The sequence below is a fragment of the Parambassis ranga genome, chromosome 12 (genome assembly GCF_900634625.1).
Source record: "Parambassis ranga chromosome 12, fParRan2.1, whole genome shotgun sequence".
NCBI lineage: Eukaryota > Metazoa > Chordata > Actinopteri > Ambassidae > Parambassis > Parambassis ranga.
Window position 1 is genome coordinate 14,200,495 of NC_041032.1, and position 6,268 is coordinate 14,206,762.

Sequence of the window (6,268 nt, forward strand, 5' to 3'; positions counted from 1 at the left end):
TCTATTTGTATTCGTAGACTATTGAAGAGGAGCATGGGTGGAGGGTTTTTCACTTTTTTAGGACCACCCTCACTAGACTGTTACTTTGCAAGCAGCCGCTTCATGGGTTTGAGCGAGGCTGAATTTTCCTGTCATCTTTGTCAGCAGGGTGGTAATTAAAGTCCTTTGTAGCTGCCAGTTTTCAGCAGCAGATGTCGTAAGGCTCCCTTAAATCATCAATGCGCCATATGTGTGATTTCCTGCCATTATAGTGCCATATTATTTAAATATAACCTACAAGCTGCAAGCTGTCATTTGAAAGTACTGTACAATATAAGCTTCCTTCCCTCAGAGTAGCTGGACCTTCCAGATGGTAAAACCATTCCTCGGGGGAAAGTTTCCACTGCTTAGCTGCAGCCGGCCTCAGACATTTTACACTGTGTACTTTTATGTAATATTATCGGTGGCAAATATTTGCATCCTCATCCAAAGTAAAAGTACAGATGTACTAAAGCAGAATAATACAAACACGGTAATTTAATTGAAGATATCTGAATTGTGCAGGATCAGCTTAGATATAGATTTAACTAATTTAACAATCCTCAGCACAGCTGCGTGAACATATCAAGATATTCATTATTAATCTTAATGCAGTGTAAGAGCAAAGCCTTTATAGTATTTTTACATCCATAATTGATTTTCTAATGACGTTTATGTTACTGATATCGTTACAGTGTCTTATTCTAAGTGGAGAACTAATGGTTAAATCTAAATAGCCGGATAGAATTAAGATAACGGCCCTGCTGTATTCAACAAAATCTATTTGGCTGGCATTACTTTGCTAGGGTTTGCCTTGTTCAAGCTCTCAACCCTTCATTAGAGCGCAGGAGCTGGGGTCAGATCCGCGGGCAGTGGGCACATCCATGTGCAATTACACCAAAAACACTGCCTTTAATTTCACCCAGGCCATTTTTGAGGCAAAAACACACCCCGTGAGTCTGAGGCGGACAGTTCCCTCCTGCCCTGTGGCTTTGTGGCGGCAGTATTTCTAGGCACGGCGGTCTCTTGCATGCAGCTTAACAGAACAAGGCCTCTGAGATGTTTCTGGGGCATAATTTCAGCTGTGGCACAGTTTAGTCTAGGATCTGCCAACTTTAGAAGGCCACACAAACAGAAATAGGTCTTACGTTCTGTCATTTCCTTTGGCTACTGGAATATTTAGTGCTCTTACCTTTGGTACTTTAACTGTAAAAGTGCAGTGCTTTTCATTTCCCATTATATGTTTCCAGCTGAAAGATTTAATGTTTTTTTTGTTGGGTCTCTGCCAATGGCTCCAACTTCAGTAATACTGCAGTTGCTCCTCAACAGACTATCTGGTGTCAAATTGGCTGACAGTACCATATGAGCATAAATTTAATGGAGTGATATCACTTAACATTGAACATGGAAAAAAACCCTGCAGCCTCAGTTTTTCTCTCATTTTGAAACCCTTCTGTCATACAGTAATAGCATGTCTCCCAGCCAAGGTTACAGACAGCTGTACTGCACGCCAGCAGCACACTCATTTTTTTGCCCACCTCTACATGTTGTACATGTATAAGGCAGGAGAATATCAGGGTTAAAGCTTTATAGTTAATAGGTAGGAGCAGGGCTGTTTCCTTTTCCTGAGTGCCTTGGCCTTCCAGACAGTTAATGTGAGTCCATTTATCACAAAGTCGAGCTGTGCTTTTCTCTTTCAGGCCCATTAGATCTACATGTTGTATTGATGTACAGCAGTCAATGCTCATGGCCTGACTTACTGCTCAATGAAAGGCTATTACATTGTCGTTAGCCAGAAAGGAATATGGAGTCTGTGTACAATAAGGCAAATATTCATATAGTGCTCTCTTCATTTACAGTTTGTCTTTCTTATGCATGTATAGAAAACTGTATCTAAAGTGTTAAAAAGATAAGTATATTCATATCACCTGCACTTTCACCTAAATTCTTCTGATCAGAGAAAACCTTAGCTTTTATATTGTGGGAAACTCACAGCTGGATATGAAACAGACTTTCAGTTCAAAGAGCACAGGACAATAGGTTTCTCTTTCTGAGTGCTGGTTCAAATATTCTACACACGATGAGAAAAATCCAAAATTTACATTTTTTTCACTACTAAAATATTTTCTTAAATAATGAGCATTTGCATTATTAACTGGTTGTTTTTGTTGTTTGTTTCAGTCTCAGACCTGTCACTACAAACTGGGTGAGTTATAACTAACATTATAACACAGCTCAAATTGAAGTAAAAGGGTTGAAATATGAAAATTATTAAACTCCTTCTGATCCAACCAATACTAAGATTAAAGCATCCTCAGCCCTGCAGCCAAAGAGCTACATGGGGCTGTGTACTCGGCTTAAAATGCATTTCAGATCAATATTTCTGTCGTCACTACTGTTTATTTTTATTAATCTCTTATAACCCAAGTGCTGTAACCTTAAGAGCATATTTAAAGCCCGTTAAGACTAAAAGGTAGCAGTGACAGCCTCAGTTAGCGTCTTTATATTGCTTTTAGTTTTGTATAATACGATTATCTAAAGTTAACGTTGCATCAAATCAATGTTCTGTATCTCCATTTGCATCCTTCAGCCATACAGGTGTTGTAACAACCTACTAGGTGTTGCTGTACAACATTATACAACATTTGTAGTCTCATTTCTTTAGTGTCAGCATAGTTAACGTCTTTTATTCACAATTAAAAAATCGTGTTTGTTTCCTCTTGGCAGAATCAATAAAACTGCTCTCTTGCTAGCTATAAATGTGCATAGCAAGATGCATCGTAAGTATACAGGAAACCATTACAGCTTGTCTGTTCTCAGGCTTTCATGCAGGCATTGACTGAGCTTTATAGTAAAAAAGCAAGTGAAGACAGAAAGGTAGTGCTATTTCAGCTCTGATTATCTAATGCCTCATTGAACTCCACCTTCTTCGCCTGCCTCTTCCTCTGTCAGTTAAGAGGTTAAAAAGTGTAAATTGCAAGAAAACCACCTACCTCCTAAATATAGGCATGATCAAAAGTTAGTCTGTATTGTTCATTCCTACTTCCCTGAAATAGAACAATACCTCACTAAGTATTGTAGGTGAAGGTGGCACCATTACATGATTGTTAAAAATAGATATGAATAACACTAGAATCAGTCCTAATGGAAATGCCCAAGATATCTAGGTGTTGTACATGTTGCAAGCTCCACACACAAGTAGTAAAACCTTAGTATTCCTGTATACATATTTCATTAGAAGGCATATCACTGGTGCCTTCCTGATGCACATTTTAGTTCGGGCTGCCATCGACGACTGTAGGAGGACTGTCTAGGAGTAATGAGCAAAAGCATGAAAGGGCAGCTGACATTCTGTCTGCAGCTGAGAAAATGAAGCACATACAGTAAGTTAGATGTGGTAGAGAAGTACAAATCAATCCTAATAGACGAATGCTATTGCTCCTCAAAATCGTAACATTTGTTGCTCTGTGATCAGATCACAAAAGGGACCTGCTGCCCCTCAGAGAGCGAGTAGAAACTTGTACTTTAGTATAGATTTTGTGGTTTTCCTGCTTTGTAGTGAGAATGACACGTTAAGCCCCAACTTAATTTTAGTGCCAAACATTTTCACATGTGTGCACTGACATCTGACATTATCGTAAGCACCAGACTTGCATAGGTCTGTACTACGTTTGTACTTTTCTTTTCTGATCTAACATCAATTTGTTGATTTATTAGTTAATAAATGATCCTGTTCCAGTCAGCCAGACATCGACCATGCATCGTCAGTACACGCACACTTGTAAAAATACCAAACTGCCAACACACTTAACATTAAGCATAACGCTTGCATTAAAACTGGACATGTTTACTAGAAAATGATCAAGTTTTTGAGATGGTATCATCGTGGCCTTAAATTTAATATCATCATCTTACTCTGGTTTACTGCATCCTGTTCTTTTTTTTCTTAGACTTTATCTGGTGTTTCAAAAGGGAAGTGTTTGTGGTGTTATGGTGACAGCCAGATATTCAGTGCACAGGTCTCTCTGGCGTCTAAACTACGATGTAACACAAATAAAGTGTTGACTTTAAGTAACAGTAACAATACTGTGCTAAACTTCTTCTGTCAACACCAAAGTATTTGCGCTGAATTTGCAGCCACTGACGTGGATGTGACAAAGCTGCTTTCTAATTATGTCGTACATATTGTTCCTTTTATTAGAGAAAAAACAGTTGCTTTTTCAAGGTTCTTTGTTTGAAGGTGTTTCCTCGTTGGCCTCTCAGAAACCCCACAGAGAACATCAGACCACGTTACCTTCAACAGTCCCTCTGGTCTAACTGGTAGCTGCATTGTGTAGCTGCATTGTGACAGCACTTCCTCAGAGGATGTCCCATTAAAAATGCTTTGTACGCACACACACATCAAGAACTGTATCTAGATGTGTGTCTTAGGGAGGTGACTAAGTAAAAAAGTCAGTGGTTAAGGGGGTCAGGAAGTCACACCTCAGGAGGCTTGAGAGCCACAAGGACATGCACGCTCACACATACACACACATTCTATTTAAACTTGTTTATGTACATTTTCCACCACTGTCTTGCTGTGACTCACACTTTAGCCTTTACAAAAAACACTGATTAAGTAAGATCACATAAAGGTTCTTTAGGTACTTTTTCTGTCTTTCAGCATTTTCAGTAATCTTTGAAATGATTTAAGAAATCTGCTGCCAGAGACATTTTATGATTATGGTTATCAGTCCCGTACTGTGTGCACATTGTTTTAAAGTCATCATAACTGTAAAGAAAACCATAAGAAAGGAACTGCTGTAGACCATCACTTGCCACATGAAAGGATGTGGTTTGTGCTACGTGTATCATAAAAAGCATCCACTATATCTCTTTATTAAAGTAAGTAATTCGTATTTTACCAGATTTTTTTAAGGAAAGCAAACACTTCAATTCATAACAATGTTTATAAGTAACTTTATAAACAAAGTTATTTCAGAGGTAATTAAAAATGACTTGACTTATAAACATTGTTATGAATTAAAAGTCATTTTTAATTACCTCTGAAATAACTTTGTTTAGGTCTCAAGTTAAACTTAAATCTTTAGCGCCCCCTGGAGGGATAAATCGGTGTCAAGACAGCGGTAAAAAGAGTTACAGTGCCTTTTATTTCCCACTAGAGGTCAGGGCAAAGAAACAGAAGAGTGCTATACTGCATGATGCACAGCCAATGAAATTAGCACTTGGAAGTCATGAAAAGGCTTTTTGTGAGAAAACAAGTTGAGTGTGAGTGCAACTAAATGCTGGGAATCAATCATCCTTCAGCTTTCAGCTTCTTTTCATGCATTCTGAACGAGGATAATTAAAGTGCACAGTGAATGATCACTGCAATTCAGCTTTTGTTCACCTCATCACTGTACAGGCTTGATTCAGTTTTTACTTATGAGATGTACAGTGAAGTAACAAAGATGTTCTCAATACCAACATCCCTTAAATACTTAATTACATTCTTAAACTGATGTGTAATCGTAATTCTAGGTAACTGATAACATATTTAACAAGATAAAATAAGGATTAAATGTGAAGGACTGGAATTATTTAGGACAAGGTTGAGCTAGATGGACTATCTGTAATGTTGTTTTGGCACCACATTTAACTATAAAATCCATTCAGTCTCATCCTCTCAGTCTGTGCACATCATTTTTTTTCTCCTCCCCCTTTTTATCGTCTCTAAGTCTCTATAATAACAAATGTGTTTTGTACATGACAACAAATATGGGTGACCTCGGCAGGTATATCACCTGTTGTGTGACCCAACATCAGAGTAAAAGCTGCCCACCTATCAGCCTCCAGCTGACAAGCTCTGTTGTGTTATTTGTGTGGGTGCGGATAAGAAACAGTGTAGTGGCAGGTAGCAGATAACAGTACTGCATGAAACACAAAACCATTTGCTAAAATACAACTAAAACAAATGGAGTTTTTGTGTGACTTCAAGTCTCTCTGCTGCTAATATTCCAGTTCAGCCATACTTTTACTTGGGTAAGCTAATGTTTAAAACTTTATTTAAATAGATGCTAAGTGACATTAGTTTTCTCTTGAGGGTTCCTAGATTCAGTCAGGAAACGTCAGAAGCCACATCATAAACGCTCCCTTGGACAGACAAACACACACTCAAACACATACACACAAAAAATTATACAAGACAAGAGCAAAGTTCAACATTTAGTGTCTTTATAAAACAGATTTGCAAAATATAGCCAAGGCTCAT